We start from the raw sequence: 27,506 nt of genomic DNA on the forward strand, positions 1-27,506 counted from the left end.
TACTTCTCTTACAGATAAATGTTTGGCATTGGACAGGTTCTAAAATTGTTGACCTTGTTCCCTACTTCCAGCACACATTGCCCTCTCAGCAACTCTTCTACCATCTCTCAACAAAATGGCGATGATATGAAGGAAAACTGAGTCTAAAAAACAAAGTTCAAATATATTCATAAAAATTAATTTTCACTGCATGTTATACTACAGGCACTGTACCACCAGTTGTATAAAATGAACTTTGAGCCCTAAGTCCATTACCAACATAAGGAATTACTCTTTGAGAAAAACTTAAAACTAAACAGTAAAAAAAGCTATAAATACAATAAAGTAAAGGGACAATAATGAAAGAAATATTTATGGAGGTAATAGGAGATGGGATCAATAATTATCCACCTGCAATAAAACCCACAATATATTTTTCCTCAGAATTAAAAAGTATTTCAATTTTAGAAAAAATTTGCAAGCATAATAAAAACATCATCCTTTATACTACTGTATTACTTGGATATTACTATTTATGGCATTAACTTTATTGTGATTTATCTAACATTAATAATATTAACTAACACTTATTGAGAACTTACTCTATTTTACTATTTTATTTTACCTTATTTTGCTAAGAAGATTTCATTTGGATTCTATCCTGTAAGTAAATTTTTAAGTACCTGATGTTTTTAAGTGTAATGACTACACAAGCATAATGCTATAGAGTAAATTCCTAGTACTATTTATTTTACTTAATTGAAACTTTATACCCATTTATTAGTAAGCTCCCATTTCCTCCTCTCTCAAAATCAGGAAACTACCATTCCACTTGTCAATTCAAGTGATTTTGCTATTTTAGATAGCTCATATAAATGCAGTCATGCACTATTTGTCTTTCTGTGATTGGCTATTGTACTTTACCATAATATTCTCAGGTTTCATCCATGCCCCAGATTAGAAAATTTTCTAATTTTTAAATAACTGTATAATATTCAACCATATGTATTTATCACATTTTCTTGATCCATTCATCAGTTGGATGTTTAGGATGTCCCATTCAGTGTTGTCAACAGTGTTATGGTGGACATAAGGAGTGCTGATATCTCATGAAAGGTCCTGATTCCAATAACCAACAAACAGGAACAGGAAAGTATCTCAAAAGAATACATTCCATATATGAAAATTCCAGGATCAGTTTTTATTGCTGAGAAATGAAAAACTCTTCCAAAGATTTCCACTCTTGCCACTTCTGTACAACAGCCATAACAGTTAAAAAAAAAGAAACATAATTATATTAGATATATAAGTAAAATTGCCCTGTTTGTAGACAGCAAGACCTTACTTAGAGAAGATCTTAAAGGAATCCTGAAAGAAAGAAAAAAACTCTTGGATCTAATATTTAGTAAAGTTTCAGGACACAAAATCAAGAGCAAAAATGTGTAGCATTTCTATGTACTAATAATGTCCCTATTTTAAAAAGCACAAAAATAACATCAAAAAGAAAAAAGGTTAGTAATTAACTAGAGGGAAAAATTGAATACTGGAAAATACAAAAACAATGACTAGAAAAAGATGCAAAAAATCTAATGAAAAAGTATACATTGTTCATAGCCTGATAGTCTAAATATTATTTACATAATAAAATCCACAGTGACCTTCAGAATCAATTATACACACTTACAACTGATATAACATGAATATATCATGAATAGCCAAATATATCATGAATAACCAAATCAATTCCATAAAAAAATAAACCTGAAAGCATCACTCTTCTAAATTCAATATTATACAGCAATAGAAATCAAGTTTCATACTAGCATAAAGACTGACATCTAAGTGAATGCAACAAAACAGAGTGCTCATAAACACACCCACACATAGCTTCAACTAAACTTTGATAAAGAAACTAAGAATATACAGACAGATCCTAGATAAGTGGTGTAGGGGGGATGATGGATATCCATACAACACAATAAGAAAATGAAAGTAGGCCCTTACCTTACCCTGTAAACAGCAATTAACTCTATATACATTAAAAGTTAAACTTAATAATTCAGTATAAAATTCCTAAAAGAATATAAAGGAAAGCTTCATCACTCTGATCATGGCAATGATTTCATGGGTATAACACTAACAGCAAAGAGAGAAAAACAAAAACATTCAATTCTACATCAAAGCAAAAATCTCTATACATCAAATAAGTATACCTCATCAAAGTAAAATCTCTACACAGCCAAGGAAACAATCAATAGGGGAAAAAAGATAATGTGTGGAATGGAGAAAATATTTGTAAATCAGATACCTGATAAAAGATTAGTATCTAAATTTATATTGGTACAATAACAACAACAAAAGAAAACCAAAACACCAGTAATACAATGTTCACAAATGGGCTAAAACTATGTTATATGTTTTAGGTTATGAATATGTTACTCAAAACTTCACTTATTGGAACTTACCTCCAGTACACTAGTAATAAGAGGTATAGCCTTGGTGATTGATTAAGTAATGAAACATAAGACCTTGAGAATAGCATTGGAGTATATGGGAGAATTCTGATGGAGTAAAGGGAAGGAGGAAATGACGTAATTATATCTAATCTCAAAAACAAAAGAAATTATTGAAAAATATTCAATGCTACAATCCTCCTCAAAATAAATCAAACTACAATGAGGTATCACCTCACAATCATCACTGGTTATTAACAGAACTAACTAAAGCCAAATTTAGGTAAGGATAAAAGAAAGTGGGGTCTCCAGTGCACTGTTAGTAGAGATGTAAAACGGTGTATCCATGAAAGGAAACAGTATGGAGGGTCCACAAATGAACAAAATTCACAATAGAATTATCAAATGACACAGCATTTCCACTTCTGGGTACTTATTCTGAATAACTGAAACTGGATATTACAGAAAGCTCAAGATGCTGCTTTTCTGAATTGTTTACATGTGATAATTGTTGGTCCTCACAACAACCATATACAACAAGCACTAGTTGAAAGCTGCATTTTAGATAAGAAAAATGGAACACAGCCAATCTAAGTAACTTGCATAAAGTCATACAATTAATAAATTTCAGATCAGGGGTTAGTATCGATGAACATAAGTTATTTTTCTGCCTGAATTATCTGTGTGACTTCATGAGACAATTTGCCTATAAATTCTTGCTGTTCATAAAGTATTCCAACCCATAAAAATACTTTGTGCCTCACAGATCCTCTATGATCTATGTTTTTTCTGACATAATGAATGAATGAGCAAAATGAAAGGAATACTTTCACTCAGTGCTAATCCAAATATCTGGCAAAACCTAAACTATAAACAGGATGTACCTACAATTTTTTGAAGAAATTATTCTTCATCCCCTCAGCTTCTCAGAAATTTTGCCAAAAAGGAGCTAAAGATTTCATATGCTCCACTGATGTAATCAGACTTCTCCATTAGCCTCTTTCAATATTGGCAACTTTTTACCTGTCACTTTATTTCATCAAGTTAACCAGTCTTACTTTATGACTAACTAAAGTGTTTCAGGGCTAGGTAGATGGCTCAGGGAGTTATGTTTCCCATGTAAAAACAAAACAAAACAAAAAAACCCTGAGTTCAAGTCTCCAAAATACATGTTAAAAATAAATCTGTCATAATGGCATGAGCCTGTAATCCCAGCCTTGGCCAGGAAGAACTAGAGACAGGAGGATCAGTCAAGTTCATTAACCAACCAGGTTCAGTGAGAAATCCCATCCCAAAGAATAAAAAAATGGAGAGCAAATGAGGAAAGACATCCGATGTTGAACTCAAACTTCATACACACACATATATCTGCAAACATACTTCCATGTACCATATACACAACACCACACACACACACACACACACACACACACACACACACACAGGATATTTCAAGCATTTATTCTAAGCACAGAAAAACACTACTAGCAAGAATATATACAGGTGAAAAATATGTGTGAGCATTGTCAATTAAAAATTGACAATGACAATAATAAAATAATTAGAATAAAAACAACTAAAAACTAACATAACAAAGAATTATCATACTTAACCCCTGACACAAACAAGATATGGGAATAACATGAACCTTGAAAGTGTGTTATTTTCTTTTTTAAACAATAGATTTTATCAAATGAACTCAAACAAAGTGTTTGTAAGACAATATCCATTTTAGTAAATTAGAGTAGAAGCTTAAAAGACAGTGGAGTACTGAAGTACCAATTATAGCTGTTTCATCAAGTTAACCAGTCTTACATAATACTCTAAAAAGCACTACTCTTCATGTATGAATACCATTATGGATTCATATGTGCTTGATACTTAACGCATATGAACTCATTTAAAGGTTACCAAAAATATTAGTAAAGTTGCCAAATGGTCACCTGTATTTGTATAATTGGTAACTGATAAATCAATGCCCTGTAACAACTGTCTTGACTAGCCACTCAAGGTGATGAAGAAATTTCTTCAACTTACCTCTTGTTTCAGAGAGTTATAAACTATTGGATGCTGTAGTCATAATTAAAACAGATATAATGGAAATACTGAATCTTTAAATCACAAATGTTCATTAAAAACTTTACATTTTTAATTCATTTGATCCATTCTGCTCTTGATTTAAAAAAACTAATAATTTAATAATTTATTATAATATTTTAAGAAATATAATGAGGATCTAGAAAGCCTTGCAAGCATAAGCACATGATGTTAATGTTTTGGTTTGAATCAACAACAGAAAAAAAGGGACAAGCATGATGGCTGGTGATGTGCATAGTTAGAGTACCAGAACTAATGAAGCCAAAACAGGTGGATCCCTGGGACTCACTAGCCAGCCAGCTAAACCTACTAGGTGAGACCTAACTAAAGAAACACTGAATCAAAAAATAAAAGGTGTATGGTACCTGAGGAACTAGAGTTGTCCTCTCACCTACACATACTTGAACATGCATAATAATAATCTTAATAAGTTATAAAACATTTCAGTAATTGTTACTGGAAATTACTGAATGCCTACTATATGCCAGGTAAAATATTAGGTATTTACCATATAACCTTATTATCCCCCATATTTCAAAAGTTTTGTTTTATAACATATACTTGGCAAATTAAGAAAACACACCTCAATGTTAGTGAAGTAAACATCCATGTTCCTTCGCCTAGGAATTCAGATGTTGAACCTCTAGCCCACTGTGTAGGAGTGTAGGAGTTGGAGCTTCTGAGACATAAAGGGTAAGTTAAGATCATAAGGGTAGTGCCATCAGGAATGAGAAGTGTGCCTTTATTAAAAAACCCCAGAGAGAGCTAGTTTGTTCACTTCTGGCATGAGAGAGGATAAGAGAATTCAGCAGTCTCCAAATTGGAAGAGGGCCATTTCTGGAACCTTACTAAACTAACATAAAGTCTTAGACTTCCAGCCTCCAGAATTGCGACAAATTTTTATTGCTTTAAGTGACTCACTCTATGGTAAATTGTGGTAGTAACTCATATGGACATTCAAAATAATTTGTCCATGTTTTCACAGATATTATGTACTATGATCAGTATCAAATCTACCCTGGGCCATGATAAACATATAAAATAATTTTGCAAAATAGAAATCCATAAAATTAACATGTAAACAAGAGTCCTTCTATGTTAAAAACACAAAGCTGGTAGAAAAAATGATGGAGAGAAGGCCTTGCTTAGGATATTAAGTATATAAGAAGGTAAGTAAACAGGGTTAAAACAGAATACTATATAGTAAACAATAACAAATGTATAAATCTACATGACAAAAACCAAACACTTACAAAGATACAAATATTTCATTAAATATTTCATTAAATAAATGAAAAATCAGGCTCTGTATGAAAGGTATCATGAAGATAATCATTATTCCTATGTCAAGTCAAGAGCATCTAAATTATATAAAACATTTCCCAAGGTGTTTTCTTATCTTCCCCAAGTTCTGCTAGCTGATTATAGTGTTCATTTGGAATAGCAGCTGAGTAAGAAAACACTCCACAAGGAAAGTTACAAGTGGAGTGCAGAAGAGAATTAACACCTTAAATATTAAAACATGTTATAAAGCCATAATTGTTAAAAGTATGTGAAATTTACATAGGGATGAGCTCTGGATAAAAAATCTAGAAATGTACCTGATTCTATGAGAAATTTTACCATAACATATCATGAAAGTACTAGAAAACAAAACAGCCAGTTAAGTTTTATACATGAGGAGAATAGGAAAACCATTTCTTAATTCTTCTACATAAGACCCGAGAAAGTCAACTAAACAATATTTTTAAAATGTTTAGTTGTCTTGGATAACCATCATTCTCAGAATTCTATGGGAAGTAAAAACCTTAACGCTGTTGGAGAATCACAAAAATCTCACACTAGTTTGGTAGAACCAATTCTGATGCCTCCTAGACTTTTTATACCCAAGCAAAAGTATCATGAAATAAAGAGAAGCTCAGCACCTGAGCAATGTCTGTAATCTATCTGGAAATCAAGCAGCACCCTGTATCTCAAATCAGATCCAAAACTTTTTCTTAAATTTCAAAATATTTGCATTCTTTTAATATCTCTATAATTCACATTATAAAATACATAAGTGATTTATAAGGGCCACAGGCCAAAGCCCCTTAAAATGTATTTATATTAGTCTATCACTAAAAGTAATAATAATGCATATGTATTCCTAAACTCTGTACATAATATTTTCCAAAGCCCTGTTGTGGTAAAGTACACTAATGTCCATCTGGGTTTAAGCCAGTCTATCACCTGACTATTGGTTGTATAGTATTTTGAGTCCATTTTGAGACACCATCTTTGCTAACTTCAAATACTGTACTTTACCATAAAAGACAGTAAGTCTCTAGAATTTGTAAAAAATTATGTTCAGAAGGAAAATATTGGGTGTTTTCAATCTTTCTAATTAAACATATTGAGAGGCATGATATATGATTGAGATCAAATACACCACCACCTTGTGGCAGGAGGGTACCTCACACACAATAGTTATCAAACTGCTTGACTGGTGTCTCTGCATCATATAATAACATCTACCTTTAAAAAACTTAGCATTGTCTCCACAGTGCCTTCTGAATTTTTGTTTTGTTTTGTTTTGTTTTTGTTTTGCTTTAAGAGATGTTGAACTGGTGCATTGGCAAAAGACAACACAGCCTTGCTGCACTGCCTTGCAAATGAAAACCTGCACCATTCCTTATGATCAGGGTTTCACCCATTTATTTGGTTAATCATTCAAATGGCTAAACAGACCTCTAATTTGAAAATAAAAACCAATTGATGCAATCACAAACAAGTTCTAAAATTGCGGTTTATAAAAATTGAAATCTTGTTCTAAGCCAAAACACACACACAGTTACCTTTTCCTAATCAGAGCATTCATTTCTCCTCATTATGATCTCACAAGCACATTAAAATCTTATTAACATTAATTACTTCTGAGCTCCTATGCATGAGCAGTGACAGTCGTGAGCGTGCGCGTGTCTGGATCATATCTACATTTATATACCTTGCTGCACTTTGCTTATAAAACATGTGAAAATATTTCTGCTAACACCAATTAGCTAATTTCACACAGAGAGAGAGAGTAAACTGCTGTCTCACTCAACAGCCTATCAGGAATCAGCAAACATATGGACAAACGGACAGGAAAACATTTAGTTCTTGTATATAAGAACCAAAAATCATTATATTTGAGCCTTAATCCTTGAGGTGAAAACAAACTGAAAGGACAAGACAATAAAACTATAAACTGATTAAGCGAAGCATTCATTTTCCACACAGAAGATATTCAGACATTATGGAGATGGAGACAAAGCAAAACTTAGAAGTAAAGGAGCTAGAGGTAACCATTCCTTTACATGTGTCCATATAGATATGCATCCCACACATCTGCCCCATGTAAACATAGCTATAACTTCTACAAAACAACATAAACTTTATTTTTATTATAGAGTATGATTAGAAACATACTACATGTTAAACTCAAACAGTTCTGTCATCACAAGCAAATAAAATTCTTATTTAATACAAATGACTTGTGAGCCTTTTATATGATGAGCATGAATTACATCTAAGAGTCACTCATCTCTACCAGAGAATCTCAATGTAAATGCAAAAACCAGGCCATTCAGACATAAAACAACACATAATCCTTATTTTTTTGCTTAACACTCTCTTCTCAGCATTAAAATATTGTATCATCTACACATACACTCCATTGAACCATTCCTTCCTTATCCTCTGTGTCCTTTATTAGGGAGATTCATCAACAATAGATCTCTGATCATCACACTACATCTACATATTTGCCTTTTCCCCAAGTGTCTGTCTTCTCCCCTCAGCTTATACTTCATTACTAAATACAAAGTCCTGTGAAACACCATTTTTCTACAGCTACATAGTCTAACCTGAGTCTTTGTACCATTTTAACTCCTTGCTGCCGCTGACAACTATTCCAAATCCTGCATTGCTTTCACAAAGGGAATATTCATATTCCTTATATAAAATTCTAAGCATCAACAAAGAGTTCATTTTTAGTTCATAATAAAATTTTGAGTGAGAAAAAAATAGTGTTTCATTGGTTCACTACACCTACCATTTGTTGAAATAATAAAAATAATAAAGCCTAATTCAAAGAAATTTAATAATTGATTGTACACTTCTAATTGAGAACATCTGACTAAGAATGACATAGAGGAAAAGAGAGATCATAAGACAGTCAAACATCCAGCACAATTAATGCTGAAGTTGATTTCAGCAGTTATAATTTATTATAGAATTCCAGTTTTCTATCTATTGTTCAGCAGCCTCATAGGCCCATATGAGTAAAGAACCATAGCAATACATGTGCCCACTCCAGATGGGCTGCATCAGAAAAACCTAAGTACTGTGCTTGTCCAATATAATATGTATCAACAAAGAAATAAGGAGGAGATTGTTTATTCCTTGTGAAACAGTATTTAAAATGTATACCAATATCAGTATCGAGTTGAGATTGTTGCAAAGATTATGCTAAATTTTATTTAAGGCAGTGCTATTCAACATGCTTATAACTTTAAAAAATTGGTGACCATTCTCTGAGGAACCTAAAACATGCCAAGAAAAAGACTGTTTACTAGTGGAGTGTTTAAATCATTAATATAAATTCAATGATAACAAAGTAAAGGCAAATGCAATAAAATATTTAAAATGAGAAAGTTATTTGAAGTGATGGTCACTTTATGATAACAATTTATAGTTGAAATCACCGCCCTTATGAAGTTTATATAGGTTTCCTACAGGTAGCAGCAATTGTTACGGTGCAATTTACTACTTGTATAGATTCCAATTTGGCCAGATTTATCAGGCAGGACCAAGAATGCTCCCAAACAATAAATAAATAAACATGAAGAACCAAAAATTTAAGAATCTGAAAATGTCACAATAAAATTAATGTTTGTCACTATTACAATAGTACTCTATACTTCAAAAGCATCTACTTTTAACTAATGAACATTTAAATATTTGCTTATAGGTCATCAATAGCCAAGCAGAATATGAAACAAAAACAAAGTATTAGGCAAGTGAATCACAGAAGGAATATCTTATGAGAAATACCTAAGTTTACAGATCAGTGACAAAGAAACTTATTGAAAATTCAATTTACACTAACACTTTCAGGAACACCTGACATTACCCTAAGTGTCACAATTAGGGAAAAGAAGAGGCAACACAAAAATAATGTTGAGTTATCAGATATCAAAAGTACCACAGTTAAATTTTCAGTTCACCCTATTACTCAGAGCTTCCCAGCAACCCAATGATATAAGACCAAGACTAAACAAGCAGAAAGTCGGGGGGGGGGGGGGGGGGGGGGACGGACGACCTACCCTGAGACTTAGAACCCACCTTCCCTCTCATAGAGGCCACATCACAAACTACAGAGATTAAGTGGCCAAATTTCAACATCAAAGGTGCACTTGGCATTTGAACCAGATCTGAGAATAAAAACCATGGTCTTTATTGTCCAATAAAGCTAATAAGCTGAGGCTTACTTAACTCTTTCCTGGCCTTTTGGATCTTCTCAAGGATTACTGAAATTGGAGACTACATAAGAAAGGATAGTTCATCACTTCCAAAAAAAAAGATCCTCATCCAGATTGCCCTCCAATCCGTGAAATCTGAGATGCCTCAGGATTCTTCTTTGTGAAAGCCTTACAAATATATCCAAAGATGGTGAGTCCCATATGGCTCTGATAAATGAAACCCGTTATTGTGAATTTCAGGCTCTTCTTTACAACAAAACACTATTGGGTGAATTTGGTGCTCATGAAATAAAGCACTAATTGCGAGGCCTAACAACACTGAATCCTCTGCCTAGCAGACATTTTAAGTTGTGCCAAATTGGTTTTGGGATGTGAACAAATATCCTGGAGCCAGACTAGCTCACATGCACTCACTACTCCCTGGAAGGAAGTTGGGCACTCTTGGAAACTACATTAACTCTTTCAGGCCACCGGGGAACCTAACTATCATGAAAAGAAAGGCCCCTTTTAAGACAAAAACAAGTCATTCTGTACAATATTAAGCCCCAGTAAAAGGTAAAATAGCAAAATCTCACTGAGGCTAATGTATCCACATTACATATTAGAGAGCATCTGCACTCCAATGGTTGCTTCCTAAAATGTATCTTGAAAATGGTATTCATTTTTCCTATGTGTGCATAATTTCTAAGACATTAATAAGAGTTGTGTGCACTCCTGAGAGGAGAATTCATTTTAAGCTTAATATGCCACATTTGCCTCAGGCCAAGGGATAAGAACTTTTGTTTCTTTGGTAACCACTTTCACCTTATTATAACAAGAAACTTCTTTAGCGTTTTTTAGCCACATGAAATGTAATTTCCAAACAAGAATCTTTTTCTATGGTCTTTGTATCCTGGTTTACAAAGATGCCTACAAACCTGGAGCTGAATATTCAAATGGCAATTAATAAAACATTCTCACCCTCTCACTCAAATTTAAACTCAAGCTTTTTAAAACAGTATAAGGAAATTTTTGAACTACTATTTCTTTTCTACCCTAAGTTATCCATAAACAACTTCTTAAGGATAAGTATTTATTTTTCTAGAGAACTTTAACAATTTATTTGCAGTTGATAAAAGCATACTTATCTGTTCCCAAGAATACCCAATCTGCACCAACTATAATTTTATAGTTTGTAGGCTACTGTCACCTTAAGGTTGTCAATTTCATCTTCTATTTTGAAGTCTTAATAAAGACGAAGTCTAAATGAAAATTGTCTTGGGAGTGGAAAAATACCTAAAATTCTTTGAAGATGTTATGTGGTTACTTCTAGTTTAGCTACTTCTAGTTTAAGAATTCCACAATATATTTCTTACAGAACCACATTTAATTTCCTGCCAGTTAGTGTGAATTTAAACATAAGGTGAGAAGACTATGTCCTACTTCTAAGAGAGCCTCACATCCTAACCACTGGCTTCTAGGCTCTGCTGCTATTGACTCTGTTGCTGAGATAGGAAAATACAACAAACTTTTCAGTAGGCCCTACAAAGAAACCAGGAGCTATTTGCAAGCAGGACACATTTGGTGAATCAAATGTATGGCTGCTTTTTGGTCTCAAGTAATTTGAATTCTTAGAATAGAATCCAAAGCTGTGGGTGGCTGTGGATGTGTCAATATGATAGTCATCTACCTGATCTGTGTTAGGGTTCAGGAATAAATCATACATTCTCACTAGTCAAAGTTTAACAGTCTGGCGAGTGTACTGGACTGTGGGTGAACCGCCCACACCCCCAAATTCTTCCACATAATTACCTAGTTAGCTTCAGGTGACCAGATAAAACTCAAGTTTTAATTTCATTTGGTACACAGAAACTAGTAAAATGGCATTATAATTAAATATGATGCTACTGCTCACACACTACAACATCCACAGATTTTTATCATGGTTTATTGAAACAGTGAGCAGTTTATATATCCAGCCTCAACAGGTGAGACTAGAACCAAGATGAAATTTTCTCATGAGGTTCATGCAAAGGAGATATCCAAGGTAGTTATAAAACTTTTGAAGGGTAAGTTCTGATTAGTGTTTCTACCCTAAATCCATATAATGACATCAAATTAGTAGAAAACTCTACTCTAGGTTTGCTTCAAAACCCTGTCATCAGCTGTGATTAGGAAGCTGCTTTTTAAACCTTATAGTATTACTCACCACATTTTCCATACTTAGATCTCTACCATGAGCAAATTATCTACTTCTTCAACACCAAGCTCTGATTCTGGCTCTGTGTTTGTTACATATATGATCCAACTAAAAGAGACACACATGCTTAAAAGGATGTACATTGGGCTTACAGATAAGCTTGTTCTAAATGCCCTTAATGCTCCAAATGTACCTCTCACCCAAACTCTAAGAATGAAACTAACACTGGAATGATGCTTACATAGTACAGCATAGTAAGAAAAGAGGGAAGATAGGGGTGCAGAGATGTTAAAGAAGTCTCTTGAATAACAGAGGAACCAGGCTGGCCAATTTTCTCACTACACAAATCTCCAGCACCATCCCCAACACTAGAAACTGCTGTGTAACTGGAACTAGTCATTTTATCTATTTTAGCTTCTCCATAATTGGTGAAGCAACAAATCTATGAAAGAGTTTCAGATACCAATCGCTTCCCACATCCCTATACTGGCTAGAATCTTTGACATTTTATTCATTCCTAGCCAAAACCTCACTGCCATGCTATCAGTAGTACCCTACCACCTTGAATTTTCTGACTCCTGTGTGTTTGCAAAGAAATAAAAATCAGTGGTCAAAATTAAACATACCCTCTGGACAAGCCATGCATTGGTTTAGGGGATGGGAATGCCTGAGTTCTGCTAAAGTGCTTATTTGGCCCCAAAGGGGCCATTGTTGGTACACTACCTCCCACTACTAATGCCTCTGGAATTTTCCTCAGAAAAATGGAGACCTGTTTTAGGAGAGACACACCTTTAAGCTGGTCTCAAATCAAAATAAATTTAGGCTATTCAAAGAGCCTACAGGATTTTCCCTGTGGAGCATAAATAAATGACTGACAAAATTTTTCAATTCATGCTCTGTTACTAAATTTGACTTTCTACAAAAATCAGGTTTCAATTTTCATATATGGAACAAAAAGAATAGGCAAACTTCTTAATTTTAAGGTCTTCCCCAGATGACATTTTAAAAGAATGTCATTTGGGGAAAGGCTACTCTTAGAAACTGAAAGGTAATCCAAATCCCCAAAACTGTGAAAGTCTTCTAAAGAAAAGATTACATTCCCCTGGTTAGTAATTCTGTGAATCTTTATATACATAGATACATACATACATATATAATTTTAATATATAAATTTGGTTGTCATTAAAAATTTCCCCAACTATATGAATATCTTAATTTATAAAAATCATGGTTATTTTCAAATGTAGATGATATGCAACAGAGTTTCTTTACACTGTGCCAATTCTAATACATGTAGAGAACTACTAAGTCTATAAAAAAATGTTTAAACAGTACATGTTTGGAAATTTATATAAAGGTAAGTGTGGAATATACCGGTTTGTATGCCACACTGTATATTCAGGCTGTCACTAACACAGAGACTTTCTTTTTCAAAAAGGAACATTTGGAATGCTCTATGGTCAGATATTTTAACTATAAAAAGTTGTTGATGCATTGGTTCTATTACATCTTACTTTAAATATAAACCAGTTACTTAAACACTGATAATAATAGATATGATATAGAATTTGTGTGTGTCCTGGCATATTATAGTGGGTAAGATTTAAATTTTCATTCAAATAATGTCCCATTAAAGGAATTTAACACTAAAAAATATAAACAAAAGACTATTCATTTCAACTGGTTTCCCTAGATTATTACATTTTCACTCCAACTTTACAGATTAAAGAAATCCCTGAGCTTATTCAATGTGGTAAGGTGTGTCACCTATAAAGGAAACAAACTTGTGCTCTACAAGGCTTATTAGCATTTAGTGACTTATGATTAACAAATGGAGGTATAACCTGATGCTGAGGAGTAACTGTATTAGGAGCACCAACTTTGCTATCAACAATAGATAGACCAGTATTTAACCTCAGTTTTGCCACTTAATAGATATACAATCATGTGTGAGTCACTTAATGGTTACAAGCCTGGCTTTCCTTCTCTATTAGAAAACACTTCATAATGAAGATATAAGGGTTACAGGGCCCCATAAGCAAAGCTTTTTAAGAATTCAATAATTATAACTAGTAAAACTATGTAGGCTTCTTTTGACTATTGGCACTTTATTCCTACCTCCAGAAAGAAATCATTTCCAATAGAAAAATAAATTTTTCTTTCCGTTCACATGTTTTAATTAATAATTATTATAGCAAGTAGGTCATACACTTTTTGGCCTCCCAAAATTAGATACTACCACATACCATAATGGGAATTTGATAAAGATTCATTGAATTGGGGAAAATGACATGATGTAGGGCAAAGAACACAGACTCTAAAACTGAACTGAAATATACAGCTATCAATTGAACTCTGCAGTGCATTCTACAGAGTTTTTTTTTTTTTTGAACTGAAACATAGGCAGAATATCACTGTAAATTTTTAATCTTTACCTCTAGGTAAAGATTAAATTAAGCAACTTGTGTGGAAAATAATGTGTTACCCTTCTTCCTTAAGTTTTGGATTATAAAGCAAGACCAAATTTTTCATGCATGGCAGTACTGACTCTAGCCTTCTACATGTAAAATATGGTTGTGTTTAGTTGAAGAATTATAGATGAGGATAAAATCTTATGCAACAAAAAACATATTGTAGCATTACATCTTAAAAAAACAAAAAGCAGTGATTCTCAAGGCCTGATGGAGTAGCTTTTGTAAAGATACATGTATTCAAATACTGCTCTATGGGTTCTGACTTAGGAGCTCTGAAAACAGGACCTAGACATCTATGAATTTTAAAATGCACCGGCTGGTTGTAGAGCATGTGTGGCTATATGTAGATGACAAAAAACTCAACTGAAATTTTCCTTAAGTGTTTGGAACAGCTACAGTGCAGGATCCCTGAATTCCACTAAACAATTATTGAGAATGGAGCTTGGAAAGCTGAATTTTTTTTGTTTTATTTCTTTTACTGCAGTTTTTTTTATCTGAATTAGAAACAAGAATGTTTTACATAACAATCCCAGTTCCTTCTCCCTCCCCTCCTCCCTCCCCTACCACTCCCCACAACTAAAACCCTACACCTTGGAAAGCTGAATTTTAAGAAACTCCTTAGAATAAATATTATGTACCCTGATACTTAAAAACCTATGAACTATGGTTTGGAATGCAATACTGAAAAGGAAACATTTTCCATTGTAGTTATTTTTTTTAAGTAGCTTCTACACTTAGTATCATTATCAAAAAATAACTTGTAAATGATAAGTTTAAAAACTGTTTAAGGAAATAGTGGTTCTAAGTATTATAATTATTATTTATTGGAACAAAATATAGAAAATTTGAAGAACAACTTTAAAGGGTCTGCTGCTTCAGAGAAGCATTCCAACTAAAAAATGCCACATATTTTAATGTTCTTAAATTGTGTGTTTTGCTTTTACTTAGATTTTATTATCTATTCCTTCTTTAATTACAGCAGTACTGGCAGTAATTATCACTAGTATTTGCACATTCCTTTTACTTCTCATAAAAACTTTGTAGCATGAACTCATTTAACCCTTACAACAACCTTATGACAGGTTGTAGGAAAGTAACATCTACTATTACTTTTTTAAAAGTTAATAAGTCAAACTTTAAAGAGTTAAGCAAATTATCAAATCCTAAGTTTGTTTCTATTTTCAGTGATATGTGGACTTAAAACCCAGGAGTAGAATCCATACAAAAAACATATAAAATTTAAAGCTTAACATTGATTTTTAAACATTATTAATAAAATGTAAATAGCATGAAATAATGTGTAGGTTTTAAGTAGTCTATAGTTTTATAGAAATACATGTTCAACTTGTTCTTTAAATTTATTCTACTTGACTTACTTCATAGCTAATGGGCATAACGGTAGTGATAGCCCAATAAACCAAACTAAATATTTAATAAAAAGCAAAATCTTGAATTATAATAATAGCCTTGCCCATATCAAATTTAGCCCCTGGAAGAACTTTATCTTCTAAATCATGAGATACCAAATAGTATTTTCAACAGCTAGCAATTCAACTTTTAGCTATATTAGTAATTCAAAAACTAAGACACTAAAGGTACAAAGATACTGTAAACACAAGACCAGCCCCTCTAAAAATCATCAGTTAACACCCCCTCAGCTCAAACGGACCAGTCCACTGATTTTATGCACTGGAAACTGACATTAACACAGTAAATTTGTTTGTGAAGGTAGAATATAGAAACTGAGTGTTGACTCCATAGTCAACTACAACACACACTCGAGCATAGTTTTCCCAAGCAAAAACAGAAAAGGTCATTTAAATATCAAAGGGAAGTAAAGCTATAAAGGATTGTTTGAGAAAGAGGTAAAAAATCAAAAGGTGTTTTTCCAAAAAAAGAAATGCTTTAAAATCATTTAAAACAGGGGGGTAGGGGAGTGTGTGTGTGTGTGTGTGTGTGTGTGTGTGTGTGCGTGCGTGCGTGCGTGCGTGCGTGCGTGCGTGTGTGTGTGTGTGTGTGTGTGTGTGTGAATAAATGCACATGTCATACACTAACCAGTATAACCATGTGTACCTCAAGTTACTAAGTGACTACTCTGCATGCCATAGAAAGTTCAAGAATGACAGTTAATATGTAAGCCTCATCCTTCAGCTCAGGGCTTATACTGAATATATGCTTAGAAACAATGATAATCCAATATGATAAATGGTATGCATATAAAAGGGATGCATATAAAAGTTTCCATCAGAATTCAAAGGAGGAAATATCTCACTGTCTAGTATGTTGAATTTCAGTTTTACAAGTGGTAAGAACTTGGTGAAAATCTCTCCTATTCGTTGTTTACTTCATAGCTAATTCTAAGTACATCCCTCTCTGAACTCAGCATTTTAAAAGATCTTTTAATATACACTATTATGAGAGAGAAGGAAATGCACAGATCCTAACATTTTCCTGAGTACACCTGCACTTGGGACCCTTTTCCTCCTATTGGGTTGCCACATCCAGCCATGATATGTGGGTTTGTGCCCAATCTTACTGTATCTTGTTAGGCCATGTTCCACGGATATCCCTAGGAGACCTGTACTTTTTTGTTATTTTTTTGTTTGTTTTTGTTGCTGGTGGTGGTGGTGGTGGTTGGTTGGTTTTTGTTTTGTTTTATTTTGAAGGAAAACAGACAAGGAGTGGATCTGAGGGAAGAGTGATACAAGGAGATACTGGGAGGAGTAAAAGGGGGGACTTCAGTTGAGATGTAATGCATGAAAGAAGAATAAGTTTTTAAAAAGAATTCTCAAACATACTAAAACACTGTATAAGAATTTTTGTATCATTGTAAAATCTAAGCTTAAAACAATCTGCAAAAATTTTTTGTGACGGTCCAGTTCTTTCCTTTTCACTGGCTCATGCATTAGTTACTATCATAGCAACGGGGACACAAGGTGGCACTGTCGTGCTGACATTCATTTCAGGGCCCTTTCTAAGTGGACAAATTTGAAAGAGGCAAAAGGCTCTATTGTGGCAGTTAAAACCAGAGTTGTAATACTGGCCTCCTGTGTCTGCCAGCATTTCCAGGGGCCTAAAGAAGAGCAAATCGTTTTGAATTTCATGAAAATCACATCAAGCTTTTATAGAAGACAACATATTCTCTGATGGTGTTTCCAAAATGTCATGTCTGTGTTCATAAAATGTTCAAAGGCATACAGTTCGGCTTTGCCAGTAGAAACTCAGAAGTGAGCTGTTTACCACGGGCAAGCAAGCTGAGGACACGGACCGCCTCTCCATCTAGTGGCCAGTGGGAAGGAGTGGAGCCATAGTAGCCATATTGTACTTCATTTGGTTAAAAACTGTCTATTATCAAACCATCCACAGACAATTAAGTCCTTTAGTCTGACAAAAAAACAATTTTAGTCATTGCAATCACTGCATCATTAAATAAGACCAATAATATATTGCAACATTTACTTACCGTGATAACCAGCACCTCAAAATTAAAGTGCTACCTTCTCTCAGACTACATAGGTGTCTTTTATTCTTTCTTTATTACCAACCCAACCTTTCTCCATACACTTTTAACTTATAAACAGAAAATGTGAGAAGACAGACATATAGATGTATCTACTTAAAACAAAATCACATTAAGACTTTAAAATTTTTAAAGTTTTAATCCATTTCATTGTCAAAGAAACTGCAAAACAAAATTGTGACCTCTAAAATCACAGTCAGAACCAGAAACAAGGCCTCCAGATTTAGCCACATTAAATCCTTTTTTTGCATTAATTAATACCACCTGATTCCGGAGCAAGAGCTTTATGTAGGAAACCATAAGAGTTTCTTTCAACATACCAAGAAAAATTAGTTTCTAAACTCTTGTTCATAGGTTACATGCTCAATTAATTGAATGAAACTATTGTATGTTAGTTCTAGAGTATCTTCATGTTGGTGGGCATACTGAGACTACAATAGTATAATTTTTTTCTTAAAACTAAAGAATCATTCATATCTATTCAATATTTACAAAGCAAACCACCAAATAGGCAGGGCACAGGGTAGAATGGGCTATTAAAAGTTGGTTTCATAAAGCCATTGTGTAAAACAAAACCTGAACCCATTTTGTGGGCTGCAAAGCTTAGAGGGTGCTTTGTTATTGTTTCCTATAAGACCCTTTAAGAGGAAACACACACACACACACACACACACACACACACACACACACACACACAGCAGATCAGGTCCCCCACTTTCACTCAGCTCATGGTGCTGCTTCAGCACAGGTTTGGAAAAGGCTTTGTTGGGAAGATTTCTTACAAAAACAAGTCAGTCCGTTCACCAATATGAAAATCTTCTCACATCTCAAAACCCAAGGTTAAAGGGCAAACAGACGCATGGCGCTGTAAGTTCTGCCAATGTGAGAATGTTTTGACTTCTTCTATGACCTGGTTTTTGTGGGACCATTGGAATCTGTTCTGGGATAGATAGAATATTTCCATCTATCAGCTTTAGGGAGATGCAAATGAAAACTGTAAAAACGGGTCAAATGGTTTTACCAAAGTTGAATATGATCTTTTTCTTTCACCTACTCCTTCCACCATCAGTATCACCTATATTACTTCAATTTATCTTCATTTACTTTTAATCACATCTATTTCTCTCCCTTGTAGAGCTGAAATGTAGGGAAAAAAAGATCACTGCTAATATAAGAAGCCACAAAATGTTACAAGTATTGTAGTTCTTTTTGTCCTACCTAAAACCAAGGTGGTAAGACTATATAACTAGTAACATAAAGACATTAAGAAACATGTGCAAAAAGGAAATATATTTACTGAATCAGGAGGAAGTTTGTGTCCAGTATTTAAAAAGAAAACAAACAAACAAGGAATAGTGTAAAGCAGCCCAGCCCTTCCAACAGTATTTTCCTAACTTCGATTTAGCCAGCAAAAGAAAGGATGTCTAAAGTGCTTTTCTTTAAACTGACAATCTTATCGTTTTCATACATGCATATGGGAACCAAAAAGTTATATAAACTGAAAAAGTGTTCTGCAGTTATTGTTTTTTATTAATTGTTAAGTAGGCACACCTGTACAAATTGAAAACACTCCTATAATTTTTGTCAGTTACATTTAATTTGCTTGAAAGTTCAAACTACAAAATGAATTCACAACAATAAATCACAATTTTATTGTAAATCCATAGGATTTTTTTAATGAAAACTCAAACAAAAACCCATGGTAATCATATAAAAAGAGAAAAACAAAGCCTTCTAACTCTTAAATTTATTTAACAAATTTTATGGTTTCAAAAAAGGTTCACAGTGAGTTTCAAATAAGTTCTTGATACTTAACTGCATAATATGAAATATCAGCAACAAATTCGTGATATCTGGAGACACAAAAGTCTTCAATGCCAAAGTTACTTCCAATATCAAAAAGGCAAACATCATATAATAATCAGCACCCTTCCAGTCCGTGTTGAAGGAAGCATGGATATTCAGAATTAATGAGAATGCATTTGGTTTCCATCTGACAACTGAATGAACTGATCAACTGTCCTTCCTCCTTTTCTCCATTTCTTACTTGGAAGTCAGTAGCTAAAGTTTGTCTGGGTTAAAGTGCTTATGTAAGAGTCGTATTGCTTAATGAACCAAAACTCAACCCCCTGGAGTTTCAGTTGAGTGTCAAAAGATTCCAGAAGGGCAAAAGATCCATGTCCTCAAGCTGACTACTTTCAAGTGAACTGCAGAATCACCAAAGAGCTTGATCCTAGAGTAGAAGACAGGTTCTGAAGCCAAGGATAATGTTCCCTCAGCTGAGTGCACAACTAGCAAGGCATTTCTTCAGGACTGTGTTACTGTAGGAAAGGTGTTACTGTAGGAAAGGGCAGAGTCACAGAAAAGTCCCATTTCTTGTAAGCCCCTAAATGCTGCTTTGAACACCTGCTATGGTGGATGCCACATGCATGACAGTAAGAACAGGTAGGTGGCACTATTTCTTCTTACAGCCTCAGAAATTTGCCTCTACTGTTTCTAAAATAGCTCAAACATATTCTTGGTACATTAAATATAAAGGAATCAATATTGATACATGAATATAGGACATTTATGTAGCAGGACAACAAGAAGTCATATATTTTCTAGAATTTTTAGAATATGCATGTAGTCTTTAGACTTTTGGTCACAAATTAAAAGTGCCTTACTAAGTGCTAAGTGATTACATAAAAGTACCAAAATGTCTTATATAAAATAAAATAAAAAAATGAAAGGCCTTGGCCTCTGAGCAAAGAACAGATTACTTAGTTATAACTCTGGTACTGCCATGCAAATACATAGGAGACAGAAAAATTAGGTTAGGAACTCTGGGGTCAAGAGCCAACCAAAACTAAGTGTGGACAAAAAAGAATCTATTAGGAAACATGTTACTTTAATATTATTTTTTAACGGGGGGGGGGGAGCCACTTGCAAGTACACCTTAAACAACTGACAGTATGTACCACCACTACTGTAGGATAACCTGTTTCTTTGTGGTACCCAATTTCTAAAATCCACTTGTAATTTAGACAGCCAACACATGAAAATGAGCTAATTTTCTCTTCAGTACTATGTGACTTAAACTAGCTTAGCTCCTTACCAGTTTTTAAAAAAAAGTTGAGATGGACTTCTTCAATAGAAATTTAAAAAGCAAAACACAGAACAAACGTTAATTTTTATATTTTTAAGTAGCTCCAAGGTAAAGCAGCTCCAATGCCCATTATCAGCAGCTACTCTCAAGAGGCCACCCTTGCAGCTGAAGAAGGCTAGGACTAGCAGCATTCCAAGAATGTCAACAACAGACCTCCCTTTGCCAGAAAAGATCACAGTGAGCACAGGAGCAGATGCTGCACCTTGCCAGACCTCGGAGCAACACGTTGCTCAGGGCCTAAATTTGGCTTCCTAGGAGACAGCATAACCAGCCACTACTCAGGGTTGGGCAAGTCCACGAACACATCCACCAATAATTTCTATATTTATAGAAAGCCAGAACATGTGTAGATAATCACACAATTGGTTATTTATATAGTGCCAGATTTTATGAATACAGGAATTTGTTAATTAGCACAAGGACTAATCATTAAAATTCAAAAATAGATAAATAAACAGGAATGCCATTTATTTGTTAACATTTCAGGGAGAAAGTATGCAGCTGCTTTCCTTTTGACGAACATAGGCTTCTGCAATAAAAAATTTAAAAAAAAAAATCCATGATGGAAAAGTATCCTCAATTTTTGAAACCCTATTGAGTATGATGCAGGAAATCACATATACTCTTTCTATTAAAAATAATCATAGTGATTCGTCCTTCAGTTAAAAAAATTAAAAAGTTTAAACTGGCATGTGCTTAGAATTTGAATCATACTGCTTGGCATTCCACTGTTTGGGTGGTTTTCAAAGAGCCAAAGCTGATTTTCATCGGATAGGAGTTAAAAAGCACACACACGTCACTCAATACCAAATTGTTTTAGCTACAGGGCATGGCAAAGCATGAAATAACTGCTTTAGAGCACTTCCTCATGTGGGTGTGTTAGATAACTGTCCGCTCCAACATTAAAATGAAACACACTGTGACCTAACCAGGGCTTCGGGACCTATACAGGAAGATGAGCCCACCAAAACCAGCAAGGCTGGTTAATGAATTTTTCTGGCACTCTATAGCCCTCCTGTGACGCAAGCCTTTCAGCTTTCCAAATCCCTGTGCAGCAGAGGGCACTGGCTTTAAGTTTACTTATGCACATTTTACAATGTCCTGCAGTATTTAGATTGTGACAGTTCCTCCCAGAAAAGGGCAAGATTATTTTTCATACTAAAAATATTTTCAATTTACTGAAGGCCAACCAAGAATTATAATGCAAAAGAAAACACACTCTAAAAATTAAAACTACCACAGAAATGACTAAAATTTTCCCTTCCCATTTTCTTCTAAGAATTGCTGCATTTGGTGTTTACTTGTGGGTAATGTAAAAACATAATGTGAACTATTTAAATTATATCAGTATTGCATCTGTAATTCTTTGACTCATATAAACATGAATTATGTACATAAATGTACAATAATATTTCCATAAACACACATGCATACTGAAATGATTGATCAAGACACATGAAATATTTCTTTTGTTTAAAAGAGCATCTTAAATATTTCTCTCAGTAATAACAGCAAAAATAACAGGTGCATGAGACAAACATACTTCTGACCTATTAGTTCTGAAACAAATTTTTGGATCACAGTCTGAATTGGGAAAAATTCTATTGAAAACCCCAATTATTATGCAGAGTACTAACATATACTAGCTAAAGACTCCCCCTAAACTGTCCTTGGACCTTGGATGAAAACAGCCTCTAAAGGACCTGACTGAATGCCCTTCAAGGTTGTACTGCTCCTGGGCAAAGCTGGCCTTTCCAGCTGAAAAGACAGAGGAGAAAAATAACTAAATTAAAAATCTAAGTATACATTTTTAAAAGAAGAGGTAAAAAAGACTTTTAGTAGAAAAAGTTCACTACCCTGTCATAATAATGGATTTTTAATAAACATTTTACAAGGTTTAAACCTTGAGAATGTGTTTAGGAGTCTGCTCTAGTGTCCCAAGTGGGTTAAGAATATTGCTTTATGGGCTTCTTTGTGTTGTCAGAGAGGCCTAATGGAATTAACGGGGAAAGTCTGCCACTTATAGTAAATAAATAATGTATTACAAAAAGGTGATTGTTATTATCAAAGATCTCCACAGATCAGCATCCATTTCCTATCACTGTTCGTGTATTTTTCTGAAAACATTCATGTATCTCTGCCTGACTTAATTTTTATCACATGAATAAAAGTTTTACTTTCATACAAAGCCAAACAAAAGTCTATTTTAATGTATACTTCGAATGAATCCTATTTAACTACTCCTTGGAATTTTGAAAAACACTTTTCTAGAAAATTCCTCAACCATATAAGCTGGTTTAAAACATAACTTTTTCCCACCATGAGAAGAAATAAGAAGTAAAAAAGAAAAAGAGTACCTCAAATACATATTTGCAATAACAAATACATTATTTACAGTCTCAAAAATGTTAAGGGAATACTTACAGTTGTTTCACAAAATGGCCTGATACACTCCATAGCTTCCACTTTGTTTGAAAAAAAAAAAAAGGGCCAGCCCCCACTACTCCCTCCCAAGCATAAACAAACAGTAACAAACTAAAAGGAAACTGTCCCAGGATAAAAACTGCTTGTTTAGAAAGTTTGTATTCTTACTAACCACAGTAATATCAATATAAATGCAACAATCCATCTGTAAAATAAAAAGTTAGAAAATAGCCCCAATTCCTTTCAAAATATAGTCCCCTGATACCCTAATTCTATGTGTATAATAGCAAAAATAGTTACTTGATTCTTGCCCACCTTCAGGCTACCCCTCACCTTATGTCCACTGTCACCAAATAAACATGCTGGCATAAAGTATGCAACCTGCTTCAAGGATTTAAACTGTAAATATGGACTTTAAACTTCAATGTAAAACAAAGAACAAGAGTCTCACTTTGGTAGTACCCACACTGGCACAGTAGCTAAAACTCGCTGGCAAATAACTAACAAAATCCAGTTAGCAATAAATAAGGACAACATGATATATAGACAGACAGATGGAACTGCATAAACAGACAAGAAAAGCAAAGAGACAAACATACGGAGGAGTTTGTTCTAAAAGAGTGAAAGATTCTGATTTACTTAGTACTTTAGTAAGAAAAATAGGTTTGTTTATAATTATTTTTAAACTAATAAAACTGAATCACAAGGTCACACCCTTAAATAATTAAGAAAATTAGTAGAGGGTAGGCCTCCTATAGATGTTCCAAATTTTAAGCTAGCATTAGCTCTGTCAAATTTAAATACAGAAATTAAAATTCAAAAAAGAAAGCATAAAAGCACTGTGGACTAAATAAGATGATAAATACAGGGGTACTGAGGAGGCAGGGTTGTTTTTATGAAAGTTGTCTGCCCCTACCTTCTTCCCCAGCGCTGAGTTTCTCTTCTCATAATCGGTGTCTCCCTGGAAGTACAGTGTGAGTGGTAATGACTGCCTGCCTCCCTAATGAGTCCATTTTCCTGCTCTTGATGTTGTGTATATACACACACTGCAACCTACCTTACAAACCACAGAGACGGGAAGAGAGAGAGAGCAAGAGAGAGGGAGGGGAAGGGGGGCAGAGAGAGAGAGAGAGAGAGAGAGAGAGAGAGAGAGAGAGAGAGAGAGAGAGAAAGACAGAGACAGAGCAAGCAAGCCAGTGAGAAAGAGAAAGAGAGAGAGAAAGAAAAACAGAAAGAAACACACAGAGAGAGGCACAGACAAAGCCCTCCTACCAGACAGCAGACAGCCCTCCTTCCCCTATCCAGCAAAATGCAACTCGTCTAATGCAGCAACAGGTTCAGTATTGCCAGACTAACAGAGTGAAAAAGGTATAGTCTCTATAGCATTACTGCTTGCAAATAAACAGTTTAGGAGCAGCTGGCTCCACCTTCTTTATTTATGCTCCATTATGAGGAATGTATTGTTTCAGCTCTGGCACACAGTACGTGTGTAATTATCATAAATACATTTTTGCATATTAGCAGGACACAGGGAATTGCATAGCTTATTCGTGCTATCTTTCAAATTTATTTTTTAATGTGGGAAAAATGTCAACAAATCTGCTCTGACAAAAGCCTAGTAATGATTTTAAAGTCAGAGCAGTCTTAAAGGAGACTGTAAGAAACAGACTCAATACAATAGGAAAGCTGATCTCAGACAAAACTGATAACTGCAAAGAAGAAATCACTGTTCAGTAAACAAACCAAGACCATACACAAAACTGAAGACAAGAGCAGAATTAAGTTCAATTAACTTGCTAATAGGCTAGTACCCTAGAAGAAAGCAGGCTGGTTCCTTGTTTGAAGCATCCAGCTACACAAACACCACAATGCAATGTAGTCCGTATGAACAGGTGCAATGCATACAATACATAGTATACCAGAGAAATAAGCCCACTAGTAGTGACCACTCAAGCAGGACAAGGTTCCATATAATATGGATCTGAAACTACAGTAAATAACTCTTGATCTTTTATTAGAAATAAAATCTAAAACTGGAGCTTTTAAATAAACCTTCTTGAAAGAAGAAAAAAATGAAACTCTATCCTATATCTGTAACCAAATTTCCACACACACTAGTGCCAGTAAAATAGTGCTAATTATATTATTGGTCCCACCACACGTACCCATACCCTTTGCCAACAACCTTTTCTAAAATGGCGATATATTTTCAGCAGTAGAATGACCAACATCAGAAAACAGGACTGGTTGCAAGTCACTTTTACTATCCCTTATTTTTTCAGAACGATTCCTGATGCACTATCCCATACCTGAGTTCTGTATCAATGATCTATGTAGACACCCACCTTCCTTGACATTGTTCTATATAATTTGACGATACCATATGTACACATTTAAAAAACATTCATATAGAGTACATTTTTCTAAAGTAATTCACAAAAAAAAAATGAAAGGTAAGGGAATGCATCTGACTTATTCCAACATTATATTTTGGCACCAATGATCTTAAATATATTAACAGTAAGACCATCCTTTTATATGGCTTACTGTATACTGTGCTTCAAAATTCAGAATATATTTCATTACACAACAAGAACAATCTTACTGGGCTGGGTGGGGGATATGCAGACCAACAGTTGGCAGGGTGCTTGCCTAACATACACAAAGGCCTGGGATCTATCTTAGCACTTCCTAAAACTGGGCATAGTGTTTTACACTTAAAATCCCACATTTAGAGGAAGTGAAGACAGATGAAGCAAAAGTTAATGGTTATCCTCAGCAACATACCAAGTTCAAAGTCATCCTATTTATTAGCACACATCTTTCCATTGCTGCTCTACTTGGTAATTCCATGTTGTATCATAAAGCTATAATAATCAGAACAGTGTGGCTTTGGCAAATAAATAAATAAATAAATAAATAGTTTTGTTTTGTTTTGTTTTAAACTAAGGAGGCCAGAAACAGATCCACATAAACTTAGTCAACTGATCTTTAACAAAATTAAAAATGGAACAAAAGCAGTCTTTTCAACACATAGGGAAGGAACAACACAACATGAAAAAAATCATAGATATAGACCTTAAATGCTTTAAAAGATATTTGTAAAATGCAAAACTCTAAGACTCCAAAAATATAGGAAGAAATCTTTCAGTAAAATACCAATGGTATGATTCAAGAAAAGAAAGTATTAGTAAACTAAACTTCATTAAAATTACCATTTTTTCCTCTGTAAAGGGTACACAAAAGATCATGGTAATAAAAGCCATGAAGAGCTAAAAAATATTTGAAGAAGACAAATTGTGTAATAGATAATTATCTAAAATATGGAATGTCTTAAACTCAACTGGAAACCAAGCAATGCAATTAAAAAGTGGACAACGAGCTCAACAGACACCTCATTGAAGAGGAAAAACAAAAGATAAATAAGCAAATGAAAATATGCACATCATATGTCTTCAAGGAGTGCAAAGAAAAACAAAGAGATATCACCACACACTCGTTAGAATGACCAAAACCAAAAACACTGACAATACCAAATGCTGATGGTGTGGAAGGACCAGAACCCTCGTTTACAGATAGCAACAATAGAAAATAGTACAACTACTTGACAGTTTCTTGCAAATCTATTTTTAAAATCCTCAACAACACTGTTGCTCTACAGGAGCTATAGTCATAATTCCCCAAACTTGCAAATAATCAAGATGTTCTTTATTAGCTGAATGGACAAACAT

General features: G+C 34.2%; 1 protein-coding gene across 4 annotated transcripts in view; it reads right to left on the reverse strand.

The window, feature by feature from the left end:
* Window positions 1-27,506, reverse strand: part of Zbtb20 (zinc finger and BTB domain containing 20) — a 760,216-nt gene that overhangs the window by 695,863 nt on the left and 36,847 nt on the right. Inside the window, exon 1 of one of the 4 annotated variants that reach the window (XM_027412660.2) lies at window positions 24,692-24,877. The exons of the other annotated variants lie outside the window; for them this stretch is intronic. The gene's annotated coding sequence lies outside the window, so the exon portion shown is untranslated. Of the gene's footprint in view, window positions 1-24,691; window positions 24,878-27,506 lie in introns of those variants that run through there. 4 annotated transcript variants of the gene reach the window in all.

This window comes from Cricetulus griseus, chromosome 4 (assembly GCF_003668045.3).
Source record: "Cricetulus griseus strain 17A/GY chromosome 4, alternate assembly CriGri-PICRH-1.0, whole genome shotgun sequence".
Taxonomy (NCBI): domain Eukaryota; kingdom Metazoa; phylum Chordata; class Mammalia; order Rodentia; family Cricetidae; genus Cricetulus; species Cricetulus griseus.